Genomic DNA, 14,374 nt, shown 5'->3' on the forward strand with positions numbered 1-14,374 from the left:
AGCTGGTCAGCGGCCAAGCTCGGGCAACCTCGGGAAGGGGAGCCGAAGGGGCTGCCTGGCACCGCTAGGCTGTGTTGTGCAGCATGTGTGTCGAGCCCAGCCCCGGGATAGACTGTAGCTCACTCTGAGAAAGCACAGCTGTTGAAGAGCCAGAGACGAGACCCCGTGTGGATGTGTGTGTGAGCCCAGAGAGCTGGGCGGTCTTTAAGGTAGGCGCAGGAATCTGAAGTCATTCTGGTGCTTTTGTGGGTTTCGGGTTTCTTAGGTGCATTTTGTATTGGCTTTTCACTTTGCCTGATTTACAGGATTTTATCCTTTCGGGAACTGCCAGCATCGATTGGTTTGGTGTTTGTTGAAATCCACCAGCACGGTTCCTAGGATGTCTCTGATTTGTCGAGTATTCTCTCCTTGAGGGCCCCGGTCTAGATCTGGTGATGTTTTGTAAACCCAGGATATCCTGTTGCAGATTTCACTGCAGCAGAGGCACGGGAAGCCCTGGCTGCCTGCTGAAGCCAGCTCTTAGAAGCCTTGGGAAGTTTCTGACTTAAAGACACAGGAAAGGCAAACCCTGAAATCAGAAGCTGTTCTTGGGGGAGGGGAGGCTGTGGGTACAAATAAAAGATGACTTGAAACTGCAAAACGAGAAAACAAGGACTGGGTTTGGTGGCATGGGCAGCCAGGGCGTTGCTTGCTGCAAGGAGATGCTAGTTAACAGGAAACCTTTTCACCAGCACACTCGGGATAAGAATGGCTTTAGTTCACAGTGTGTGGGCACAAGCTTCTAGAAAAGACCTACCTTACAAGAGTTGGTTTCTAATTGTTATTCTTCTCTCGACACATGAGATGCACTAAACAAATCATGATGATGCTGAAAGCAGGAGGGGAAATGTCCTTAGGAATGCTGATTATAAAGAGATATGCAAGTTTTTGCTGTATCTTACAATTCTCACCTTCCAGATTTCGGCAAAATGGTGTGAGGTGATTGTGTTGGATTTAAACAACTCTTTAAAATGGTACAGCGATCCCATAGCAGGGCCTCACGCTATTCAAATAGAAATTTCTTACCAGTGGCTCTTAAGTCTCCAGGACCAGATACCATATTTGAAAATTCAAGAGCCTTGTCATGGACTTCTGTCATTTTTCTCTTTCCTGGGTACCTGATGCCACCTTTATTCTGATACAGAATAAACCTAAAGGACAAAGCCAGAAGATATTCTGAAGTTTTTAAATTAAAACCTACACTTGAAATATAGGCGCTATAATATCATCAATATTTATGACGAATATGAGAGCAGCTGGGGGCCGCCTTGTAAAGGCCAGAGTGGTCCCTGGGGAAAACCTTTCCTAAATAATTGAGTTCCCTCTGTCTGGACTTCTGTCAGACGAAATGTGCTGGAGACCCTTGTTTCTGTGGTGCAATTATGTGCAGGAGGCTGGGATGGCCCCCAGACACTGCCGAGCATGGGGCTTTTCTGAACCATGTATCTTTGGGAACACCGACTTGTGCTCTAATTCCCTACAATCTGATGACATGCCTAGGTTTGGCTGTCCACATTTTCTATGCCAACAACTCAGGCTTACAGTTTGACAGAAGACTTGTGTGTTACTTTCTATACAAGGAACATTCTGGGAAGTGCCTTGTAGAAGCCAAGCTTTGCCCCTTACTCGGTATTTCGATACTTTATAGGACAAGAGGTCCGAAAGATGCAACATAGAACAGATTTTTGAAGATCCAGTTCTTCCATCAATACAGGAGCTTTGGTTAAATTAATAGGTTCTTAAGTCAGGTTGAGTTGTAATCCCATTCCAGTTCTGCCACCAGTGTAATGAGTGAACAATAGGTGGGCTTATGACCTTTCTAAGCCTTCGTTTCCCCATCTATGAAACTGGATGATATCAAGTTGTATTAAAAGTAGAATAAAGCAGCATAGCTTAGGGAATCGCAGCACCTTAAACTTAACTGCTGTCATCACTGGTCTCATTTAGGACATGTGGTGACCATAGAATATTTGAAACAAACAGGTCATCATTCATGTCCTTTCCTGTGTCAGACAATAAAAAGCAGGTGTGAGTCTTTACCCTAGTATCTGTGGTCCTTGGCATGCTTTGGAATTAGTTCACTAACTTGTCTATTCCTCTATAAAAGGAGGCATTTTTTTGTCCCAATGCTTTAGACATGCTTTGGCTTAAGCCACACAGGATATCAATGGCGGCAGTAGGTGGGCAATATTGGTCTCCAGATGCCCCTGAGTGCTACCCACTGCGGAATACCACCCTGCTGATCCAACAGCTCGAGTGTCCCAATATAGGCAGTCCTTGTCTGTGCAAATCCAACACACTGGTAGATGTCACTTGATGCAGCCTGTTTGCTTTTCCTCTACCTTTGTCTCAGCCTGAATCTGCTGGGCTTAGGGATCCTGAGGATTTTAGCCCACTAGAATAGAAGGGCCACAGTGATCTATGACTATGTTCCCAAGGTTCTGAGACCGCAGTATGATTAATCTAAAGGTGCTCAAAGCCCTCTTGTTACATTCCTTGAGTGTTTAACATGCTGTTGGGTCCAGAATCCACAGCTTCAGGCTAAGAGGTAAAAGCATGCGGATGCCTAGTTTCCAGCTTCGAAAAAAAAGTAATTAAGTAGATAGAATTTCCCCTTGAGGATTGTCATGAGGAAGAAATGGTGAAGAAGTGCACAGGCCTCTATTCCTGGGAAACCCACAAGATAATGCCAAAATTTAAAAGGAATATTACAAATAACCCAACGAAACTTCAAGGAGAAATGAGACAGACATTTCTAAAACAGGGAAGTACATGTTGATTGAAAAAAAACCACTCTAAACATGACCATATCACAGTGCTAAGAGGAAAGCCTAAGGGGCCATGTGTGGAAAAGGCAGCGTAGGATAGAGGAGTAGGGACAAGCCCAACTTGAGCTCTGAATAAGTCATTTAGTTGAATTTTCTTTCCTTGGTTACAAAATAATACGTAGCAATCTCTAGCTTTTCCTCAAAGTACTAGAAAGAAACAAATGAAAATCTGTGTGAAAACTACAGAGATGGGCCAGGGCTGTGCCTCAGTGGGCAAAGTGTCTGCCATGCTGATGGCAAGAACCCAAAGCCTGGTGGATGTTTTCTACCCGTAATCCCAGAGCTAGGGAGGACACAGGGTATCCCTGGAGTAAGCAGTCTAGTCAGACTAGATAAGACAGTGAACTCCCGGCTCAACCAGAGACCCTACCTCAGTATAAGATGTAGAGTCACCAAGGGAGATATCCAACATCAGTATTGGGCCTCCAATGTATACACACCCACAGCCACAACACATGTTATCACATACATGAGAACACACAAATATACAAATATATACATGTGCAAAACAAACAGGGAAAACAAGCCTAAAGAGAGAGAAACCTACAGTATGAATCTAGTCAAAAGGAATTAAAAGTATTCAGCATTAAAAAAAAATCAATCAAGAAAAAAGGGATATGTATGTTAGTAAAAGCATAAATTTTCTGAAAATGAAGGTAATAACTTCATAAACTCTCTAACTAGCAAATAACCAACAGGTGTTATGTTAGTTGCCTAGGGCTGTGTGCCATAAGGAAACCACTGGCTGGATAACTTTACCAAAAGGAACGATCCTTTCACAGCTCAGCAGACTAGGAAGTCCAAGATCCAGGCTTGGCCAGGCTTCCTCTGTGGTGTCTGTCCTTGGGTGACAGGTGGCTGTCTTTTCACTGTTTTTGAGTGCTAATGCTTGGTCTCTGTATTGTTTATGTTCTAACCTCTTCTTATGAGGAAGCCATTGGATGAAAGCCTCCTTTGTCACTCTCATCTCACCTTAACCGTTTCCTCTAATGTCTGCTCTTCACGTGGGGTCCCAGAGGCTGGCGGTCAGCGTTTCAGTGTGAGGTGACAGCTATCAGGTTAAGGAGTTGTTCTTTTTAAGTGTATATCCTCATTTCTAGAGCTGGGCAGATCAGTAAAGGAACCCAGCATTTCCCTAGAGGGAAATGGCCCCTTCTTCAGTTGGTCACAGGCCCGCCTATAGGTACCAACCACCGCAGGTCACCTGGACCAAGCAAGCTTCAGGAGAAGCTTGGCTTTCTGAGGTATTTGAAGTATTTGGAAAAGCAAGCCCCTCACCCACCCCCTTTTTTTTCAATGGACTCCCGCTAGGCGTTCTGTCAAAGAACTGAATGTGTTGGCTTTAACAAGGCTATCTCTCAGCTGGAACACCTCTCCAGGAAGAAAGATGTCATTTTGATCAGTTGTTCTCTTGAGGTCCAAAGAATAGTGGCACTTCTCTAGACAACTTTTCACTTCCTTTCACTCCCCTGCCTCATAAAGGAAGTTGAAACTTGATGCTTTCATCTGGCTTCCTAACATGGTTTACGTGAGCATGTAGGCTCACACCATTCCTGCAGTCTGACCCTGGCCCTCTCTGTTCTCATTCTTCAAGAACAGCACAGCCCGTGAAATAGCTCCTTGAAACATGTGTACTCTCACCCATCCTCATGTACACACTTAATGTAGAAACAAAGTTTGGGTGTAGAGAGTAAAAAGATTCGCACATGGTATTTGCAAATCATTTCCTCTCTAAAGTTTAGCTCTTTGAGTCCACAGAAATTGATCAAAAGGTTCCTCAGGGCTGTTGCAAGCCTGGGAATTGACAGCTGTTGCAAATTTACAGACACGAGAAGGCACAAAGCAGAAAAGAGTAACAGATGGAGAGGTTGATTCAGGTGTGCACAGGTGAGGGTGAGCGTGCACACATTTCCTCTCTACCTCCCACTAACAGGAAGCTTCTGCTCCTTTAGCAAGACCATTTGTACACACATGACAAGGGACATATCCCAGTTCCCAACTGGCAGTGTGAATGCTCTAGCAAAACGAGAAAATTCAAGCTGAAGTGTGTATGGAGAGCGGGGCCAGATTTTGCAGACAAGACATGCATTGATTTTCCTCTGAGTTTGCTGCTGATGATGAGAAATTATATGAAGAAGAGCAAAGGAGTCCGTATTTAGTGATATGTAAAGCATCCCATTTTTTTTCCGCTGAAAATAAGGTATGCATGGGAGCAGAGAGAGGCTAGTTGGTAAAGCATTTGCCATACAAGCTTGAGGACCTGGGTTCAAGACTCAGAACCTAAGTAAAAACTCAAATGTAGGGATGTGTGTACTTGTAATCCCAGAAGTCAGGAGACAGAGACAGGAAGATACCTGTGGCTTGCTGGCCAGACAGCTTAACCTACCCAGTGATCTTCCGACCAGCGAGAACCCCTATCTCAAAAGACTACAGAGACGGCATCTAGGAAATGACAGCCACACACACATGCTCACATGTGTTCATGCACCTGCATATATGTGCGCCCACACAAACCTATCTACCCCATAGACACACCCATGAACAGCATCCCTCCAACTTCATGTAGAAAGGCCATGACTATCATGCCTGGTACCCAGGAAGTCAAGAACATCATTAGTAGACGCTGCCATCCTCGGCTCCTTTCTCTGGGCTCAAACTCCAAGCTATTTGGAAGCAAGTTGACTGACAGTATTAAGTGCTCCTTTTGGCCTTTAGAATGAGATTGTTGGAAGAAACTGTGATGTGATTTAGAACACCTTGCTATCTAAATTTCAAGGTTCATGACTTGTCCCTAAATGAGGCCCTGGCGCTGAAAATACATTTGGGAGCAAGTCAGCTTTTACCAACCCAGTGAGGGTTCTTTGGCTTTTGTAATAAATTGTAAACACTTCTGGGGTGTTGTTTTTTGGGAGGAAGGGGGAGAAGAAGGGTTGGTTCATACGTTGAATTTCTCAAATCAAAATGTGCTTTATAAATATCATGGCTCTTTCAGTAAAGGGAATGCTAAGTGCTGTGTGGGGGCTGTTGTTGTTATGGTGTTTAATCAGCAAGCATTTATCATCTACTGTACGTGGGGCAAGGTATTGTGTTAAGAGATTTGCAGTGCATGAAAGGATGAATCACATCAACCCATACCTTTTCAGAAAAAAATGAAACATGTGCTCAAGAGTTCTAACAAAACGCAGAAAATGACAGCTTCCATGAGAAAAGAAAAATGTGGTTATCGAAGTGGAGAAGAGGGAGAGGGTTATTCTTTCTGGAAAGGGATACAGAGTTGTTTTTAACAGAAGAATCTGGAGGGCAGGGTAGCTCTATCTCCATATAGGGTGAAGAAGCAGAGGAGGAAGGAAGGGGCATTCCCAACAAAGAAGAGAGAGAGCACAGATTCCTAGAGAAGACTCACCTAGGGGTGCATGAGGCAAAGTAGCCAAGCCAGCTTTCTTGGTGGCAGGGTAGGGGCAGGTAAAAAGAAAGTAACCCATTGTTAGACGCCTTGGATGGCAACCCTAGAAATGACATGGTGATCTCTTAAAGCTACTTGGGTGGCATGAATCGAGAGACAGAGATAGTGGATGTTAACAACAGCAAATGGTGATAGTTTTTTTTTTTTTTTTTGTACAGCAGATGCTTGAGTTCTCTGGTTTAAACTGGGCCTTGAACCCACCAGGTATGTCCAGGGCAGCTGGTCCTGATTTTTCCATGGGTTCTGTTTGTGCAATATTCACCTGTCTCCTAGAATGCAACGTTTGGGAACCAAATCAGTTCTCCAGGCACTTTCACAACTTGATCACGGGAGTGTGCGGGACAGTAGAAATTCACTAGAGCTAAACAAGGTGACATGCACTCTGCCTTCTTGTTTAGGCTCCCATCCTGTCAGTGTTCCATTTCGAGGTGTACTAATTAATGGTCACACCTTGGTGACTTTGGGGGTGATGCTGCTGTTTGGAATGGCCTTCACCATTGTGGTGTCGACACTCCATGCTGCCCCTAACCACAGGCATGTAGCACTGTGCCTGGTGGAACACACACACACACACACACACACACTCATAAGCTCCCTTCAAGGCATGAGTTACAGCGCTGTTGACAAATCAACAGTGTATGTTGAATACGTGTTTAAACAGAAACACAGTAAGACATACCTATGTGTTAAGGGGTTCAAGAGCTTGAAAGACATGTGGATGATGATAATGACGCCCTTCCTTGCTCTCCGGTCTCTTGTTTTCAGTTGTGCTTTTTCTTGTATTTTCATTCTCTCACCTTTACTACATATCTCTATACCTATCTGCCGATTTTGTTCGAATTCCCCTCTCCCAAAGGGATGTTATTCTTCTGGCCTCTAGATTTCTCCCTCTTTTTTCGTCTGTTTATCCCCTTTCTTCATCTCCTCGTCTGTACTGCAAAGGAGTTGCTAGAATTATTTGGGAGCTGCAGAAACTGGACATGCTATGTTGTATGTGTTATCGTATTGATTAAAATAGTTAACATCGCAGTGTTTCCTAGGATATAATACACGTTTTTGAGAATTATTCTCTAAGTGTCTTATTTAGGTCCACATCAGTAGAGGTTACTTACGAGCGTGCTCACTAAGAGGAAGGAAGTGAAGTGCGTCTGTACTGTTTGCCCATTAGGTCTGGAAAACCTGGAGTCACGATTCTCATTCATATTTCACCTCAGACATCAACAATCTCTGACTTCTAAGATAGCGATTTTTCTGTGGATGTCCCAAGTCTGGACTGCTGAGCCTTATTTGCCAATTTTCTGAGATTATAAGTAATAATATATTCCCCAACACTTAAGTTACTCTCACAGCACTCTTAGTGCCTGAGGATAAAACAGCTCCATAACAATACAGGGGATATTCCACGCCAGCGGCTCAGAGACATTTAGAATACTCAAAAGCGAGTTAACAATACATAATGGAGACTCAATCCAGAGTCTTGGGCTTCTTTTTGAAATGCTCTTTGAAGATGTCTAAGAAAGTGACCATTCCTTCTTTTTTCTCAAATTTTTTTTCTTAATTACAGTTTATTCACTTTGTATCCCAGCTGTAACCCCCTCCCTCATTTCCTCCCAGTACCACCCTCCCTCCCTAATCTCTTTCTATGTCCCTTTCCAAGTCCACTGATAGGGGAGGCCCTCCTCCCCTTCCATCTGACCCTATCCTATTAGGTCTAATCAGGATTGGCTGCATTGTCTTCCTCGGTAGCCTGGTAAGGCTGTTCCACCCTCAGGGGGAGGTGATCGAAGAGCCTGAGTTCATGTCAGAGACAGTCCCTTTTCCCTTTACTAGTGAACTCACTTGAAGACTGAGCTGCTATGGGCAACAACTGTTCTAGGTTGTCTCCATGCATGGTCCTTAGTTGAAGTATCAGTCGCAGAAAAGATCCTCTTGCCCAGACTTCTTGGATCTGTTGCTCTTCTTGTAGAGTTCCTGACCCCTCCAGGTATTTCTATTGCTCCCTTCTTTCATAAGATTCCCTGCACTCTGCCCAAAGTTTGGCTATGAGTCTCAGCATCTGCTTTGATACCCTGCTGGGTAGAGTCTTTCAGAGTCCCTCTGTAGTAGGCTCCTGTCCTGTCCCTTGTTTTCTCCCTCTTTCAATGTCCATCCCATTTGCCTTTCTGAGTAAGGACTGATCATCTTACCCAGGGTCCTCCTTCTTGCTTAGCTTCTTTAGGTGTGCAGATTTTAGTATGTTTATCCTATATTATATGTCTAATATCCACTTATAAGTAAGTATATACCATGTGTGTGACCATTCTTTCTGTCCACAGGGAAGTGCTGTCTCCCAAGCCATGGTAGTTCTTCAGATAATCCCCAGTGCTCAAGGCCTAGAGTTGTAGGGAAGACCACAGATCTAGAATTGCTGTAGGAACATACAATTCACCCAAAGGGAACTTCCAGTCTTCGAAATAACCCGTCTGAAGCCCTTCATTTATAAATCAAAAAAAGAAACCTCTTGAAGGATACTGAACCTGAAAGAGTAGGGAGGGAGCATGACCCAGTAGATGTTTCTACACTTGGAAGACCATAGCCTTTCAGTGAATCCATCCCTAATTTGTATAGAGATCTGGTAATGTGAGAACAAAGGCTCTGAGATCTCTGCCTTCTGACTTGGCCACAGCCTGAAAGGGAGCTGGGAAAGTGAAGCTCCTTTTGATCCAACAGACACTAGAAACCATCTTTCAAGTATCCCGGACAGAACTGAGTCCAAAATGCGTTTTGCCAAACCCATGGGAAATTCGCTGCATATGTTTCTGATTCATTTATAGTTCAGTCATCAAAACATTGCTTCTCGAGGACTAGTAGTGGCCAAGAAAATCCTTATGAACCATTTAAAAACATTATCTTGAAAAACAGGAAGCCTTCGTGCGCCAAGAGCTCACAGATGCCTCGGCAGAGGAAGCCTGGATCCTGAGCTTTCCTAACCTGGTAGAGCACCTCCCCACCCCCACCCCCGCCCCCGCCCATCCTGTCTGAAAACTTGTTCTGGATATCTGAATTTTCTTTGCCCTTCACCACATTCCACCTGCTAAGCGGTATCTCAGGAGATAGCTCTTTGTTAGTGTTAACGTGCAGCCAGTAGAAAGCAAAAGTGGAGGGTTGGGGTGCCTACCGAACATAAACGGAGCCTAGGTTCGAACCCCAGAACCATATAAAATGCAGTATGGTGGTACATACAGTCCTGCAGTTCCATTGTTCAGGAGGCAAGGCAGGAGAATCAAGTTCAAGGTCATTTTCGACTACAGAGTGAACTGAAGGCTAATAGATGATGCATGAGACACCATTGATTTTGGGTTGTTTTTTTTTGGGGGGGTTGTTTTTATTATGGTTTGGGTTTTGTTTTTGTTGTTATTTTGTTTTTAAGTAGACTTCCACAAATGGGCCTGGAAAGCACTAAATTCCAAAGAGTCATTGACTCAAAAAGAGTAAAAAATTACTATGGCGACACACATATAATGTTAGGGTAGGCATCCTAACCAATCTAAGTGTACAGTTCAGTGGTGCTAAGCAACCATCCCCAGCATTTTTCTCTGGAATCCCTCCTCATACAAAACTGAAATTTTGTGTCCCTGAAGTAGTAGCAACCCCCACCCCCATTCCATTTCCCATCCTTCAGGCCTCTACCAACCACCATTCCACTGTCCCATTTAAAAAGTAACTTTATTCATCTGGTACTATGAACTTTACTCTTCTACTGTGTGTGTATGCTTGTGTGAGGAATCCTGGGTATAGTCCAGGAAAATGTTTTGACAGGAACTATGTGTTTATCAGGGCTACATAGTGAGACCCTTTCTCAAAAAAAAAAAAAAAAAAAAAAAAGTAATTGACTAGGCCAACCCCTCAGGCAAGTCATGAAATTAGAATTTAGTGAAGATGTAATGATCAAAAAATATAAAAAGTCTGAAAGACCTTCTAAGAAGACAAGCGGGCCTTAGATTGCAGTCACACTAGACTCTCCCAGGGACCTTGCGATTAGTCAGTCCTCAGATCTGGAATGGAACTTGGGGTATCCCATGCCTTGCCTTCCAATGATGCTGGTGCAGTTTCTCTCTGAACCACATTTTGTAAAAGAAAGTTCTAGAAGACGAGTGGATGACCCTAGGGAGCCCTTAAAATTCTTAATCAAATATTTCGGGTGAGTGTTGGGCACTGGAATTTTTTTAAGTGCCCTACAGCTAGCAAGGAGGACCTCTGACTTGGAAATGCAGTTCATATCTCTGTGCTGTCTCTTCCTAAATCAAATAATTCATGTGAGCCCCCGGTGGGTGTTTAACTATAGTGAATACATACTTCTGTAACAGGAGCCCCAAGCAGCTATTTCCACGCCTTTGATAAAAGGAGCCAAATGCTTTAGATTCCTAACATGTTGTCTGCATAGCTGACATTCAGCTAGAAAAATCTAGCAACCTTGTAGTCTCACCTATGCAGAGGGCATCCCACATATTCAGGTGAGGTTCATGGAAACGTACGTACAGAACTAACGCAAATTCTCAAACTTAAAAAAAAAAAAAAAAACATTGATGTGCACAAATGTTTAGCTATGTATCGATAACTCAGAACCCTACATTGAAAGCATCACAAGAAACCCTGTGTTCCAAATGCTTGGAATGTTTACGATCCGCTTGACTGCATTGTAAAATAAATGTAATCTTACTTCTGTGGGACACAGGCTTCCTCTTATAAATGCACACTGATGGATCTCCTTGGATGAGGCCCTTGCAAACCACACCCTTAAGAAGCTGAGAGTTCCGTTATGGTTGGTGTAATTAACATCACGTTCTTAAATATTAAAGCGTGCCCACGAAATGCAGCTGTTTCCACTTTAGCCTAATTGAATCTGAACTTCTCTTTCTCATAATTTGGCTATTGCTTTAGTCACTCCTAATCTCTGACGACAGGAGCTACTGTGGTCCAGCAAGGGTTCTTGCCACTAGGCCTTTTGCTCCCTGAGTGTGCATAGTGAAAGGACAAAACCCAATCTCCACAACTTGTCCTCTGGCCTCCGTATTCCCACCTGTGTGAGGTATATAAGCCTCACACAGAGACAGACAGACAGACAGACAGACACACACACACACTAAATAAATTACTGTAGCATGGATCAATCTAATCTCGTAGGTGGGTGCCCAGCAAACTTAACAGCAAAGATGGGGACTTTAACTGTGCCAATGCTACTTTACAGGCAAAATTTAACCTACCAAGAAATCACTCTTAGCTACTCTCACTTTTTTACTAGCTAGTGACAGGCTTTAAAGAATTATAAATTTTGCTGTCATATATATTTTCCGTTTTGTGCTCTGGGTAGTTTGTGGGCATAAATCAAAACCTGACCAAAAAAAAAAAAAAAAAAAAAAAAAAAACAATCATTATGAAAGACTTTGTCATTTCCCCCAGGAATAAACTGTATTGTAATGACCGGAAGTAGAAGAATGATTGCTAATAGAACAGACATGACCAGGACAGTCATGAAGATAGATATGTGTGTGGTGTGTGTGTGTGTGTGTGTGTGTGTGTGTGTTCTAATTCACCTGTGATTATACATGAGTGCAATGCCAGGTGTCTTCCTCAATCCCTCTCTATCTTATGTTTTGAGGCACGGTCTCTTATGAAACCTGCAGCTCAGTGTTTGGGCTAGTCTGGGCTAGTGAGCTGCCAGAGTCCCCTATCTCATCCCTACTCCACCAGCACTAGGCTGCAGACACGCACGGCTGTGCTCAGCTTTTACGCAGCTTCTGGGAACCCATAGTGAGGTGTTCATGCTTGCATAGCAAGGACTTTGGCCCACTGAGCCATCTGTCCAGAAACACAAAGAGATAGTTTCTGTTACAAAACACTATTTTGAGCACAGTGTGTGGCCAGCCAGGGCTCAGGGAAATCATTCAGGTTCCGTCTTGCTCATTTTATTTTCTCTGACCCCACTTCCACCCACTGTGAGTCCTAGAGCCTACAATTCATTCCTTGGCCATTTTCTCCAGTGCCATTAACTGTGTTGTTAACGTCAGTTCTCAGTCAATCCTACCTTTAACATGGGATGGGTTCCAGGTTCCCCCTCAGATACCCAAATCTACAGGGGTCCAAGTCTCTTCCATACGATGGCACTGTGTTTTCATATAACCTATGCTCATCTTCCTGCTAACTCCAAGTCACCTCCAGATCACCTGTAGCACCCAAGAAAATGCAAGACAGTGTAAATAACTTTGTTCTATATTATTTACAAACAATGATTAAGGGAAGGTTTTACATGTTCAGTTCTGATGCCCTTTTTTTTCTTGAGTATTGTCATCCATGGATGGTTGAACTCTGCTGTGGAATTTATGGGGACTGAGGTTGGCTGTCCTCTTTTGAAATTGTGATTTGAAAAATATACCCTTTATATCCCAGTTCCCTGTTACTGGAAACTCAGATAACTCAAGTCTCTTTTGGGATATTTTCAGATAGAACCAATTTTTCATTTCTGAAGAAAAGAATATCCATTATGTAATTTGAAGTGATGGCCAATGAGCTCATAAATGTCAGTTCCCTGAGACAATGTAATTCCATTCTCACAGCGGCACAATTCACATTCGGATTTTATCTAAACTTTAGGAAAAAAAGCCTGGGATTCCATCCAGGGTGATCTCTGAGATAGGTCCTTAATTCTCACAGCCAGAGTCTGCAGTTTCCAATGATAGATTAGAGGCATCGAAAGAGATGTGCTTCTGATAAGAAAGTAACCCAAAATAAGAGTGGAGAATTGTTTTCAACCCTAAAAACAAATAACAGAGTCAGGCTGATGCAGATCCAGATGAAAGCAAATAAGATGGTAGGAAATGAGGGAACAAAGAAACAGAAGGTCATCTCCAGATTTAAAAATAAATAAATAAAAGAGTCTGGGAGCTTGAGGGATGACTCAGTGGTTAAGAGCACTTGCTGCTCTTGCAGGTGCTCTTGGTAGCACCTGTGTGAAGTATCTTGCAACTGTCTGTAGTTCCAAGTCTGGAGAATTGAGAGTCACAGACCACCATGGGCCAGGTAGAAAGATTGTTGGGGTGGGGGAGATAGAGACAGAGGGAGATAGAGAGACAGAGGGAGAAAGAGACAGAGAAAAAGAGAGACAGAGCGACAGAGATGGAAGCATGCAAAAATTAATTTTTTTAAAAAAAAAGAAGACAAATTTGAGTCAGGAAGGCAGCTGTTCCTCTTGGTTCTCATTTGAGCAGCCTGGCAATTTCACTCACAAGGTTCATTCTGGAGCAACCAACTGAAAACCTCTATACGTCTTACACAGAGATAGGGATGTCAGACACACAGGCCCTGCGGTGTCAAATGCACGCTAAGAATGAATCCCCTGGAGTAGCTCTACCTGGAAGTTTCCTGGGAGTGGATAGTCTTCACCCACACAGTCCAAGTGACACGCAGCAGCCCAGCGTTGCCAGTGAACCTCTGAAGGGAACACAAGGGCAACCGTGGTAGTCTGTGTTAATGTGGAATGTTGAAGATGCAGCATGAAAAGATCCATAAAACATATTCATGTTGTTACACGGTGAGACGATGCTGTGGAGGCATGCTCTGTGGGGAACGGGGCCAGCCGTGCGGAAGGTGTGGAGCCAGGAGTACAACCCGCAGGAGTTGGTTCTCTTTTTCTTCCATGTGGGTGCCAAGGATCGAACTCAGGTCATCAGGTTTGGGGGCAAGTGCCTTTGCCCTTTGAGCCATATGGCCAGACAGACCTTAAGAAATAATTAGACCAATTTCTTTTCACCTTCTTAAGACAGATGCTAGATGTTTTTGTTGTTCTTGTTTGAGATCTAACGTGGGGCCTCTCGTCTGCTTCGGAGCTTCACCCAAAGCGTTAGAACATGTTAGACTGTGTGTGTGTCATTCCTATTGTACTTCCATCAGGCAGATGTGCACAGAGCTTGTCCACAAAGGCTTGTCCTCTTAAATACAAGCAGTAACAGAAAGCCACAGGAGGAAGAGCTTTTCAGTACTAATTTCTTGGGTTTGAGATTTAAAATGT

The 14,374-nt window shown here is 43.6% G+C and overlaps 1 protein-coding gene across 8 annotated transcripts in view; it reads left to right on the top strand.

Moving 5' to 3' along the window:
* The window catches only part of Phactr1 (phosphatase and actin regulator 1), a 439,140-nt gene that overhangs the window by 168,548 nt on the left and 256,218 nt on the right, over window positions 1-14,374 (top strand). Inside the window, exon 1 of one of the 8 annotated variants that reach the window (XM_060372707.1) lies at window positions 15-209. The exons of the other annotated variants lie outside the window; for them this stretch is intronic. The gene's annotated coding sequence lies outside the window, so the exon portion shown is untranslated. Of the gene's footprint in view, window positions 1-14; window positions 210-14,374 lie in introns of those variants that run through there. 8 annotated transcript variants of the gene reach the window in all.

This window comes from Meriones unguiculatus, chromosome 19, assembly GCF_030254825.1.
Source record: "Meriones unguiculatus strain TT.TT164.6M chromosome 19, Bangor_MerUng_6.1, whole genome shotgun sequence".
NCBI classification, from domain to species: Eukaryota; Metazoa; Chordata; class Mammalia; order Rodentia; family Muridae; genus Meriones; species Meriones unguiculatus.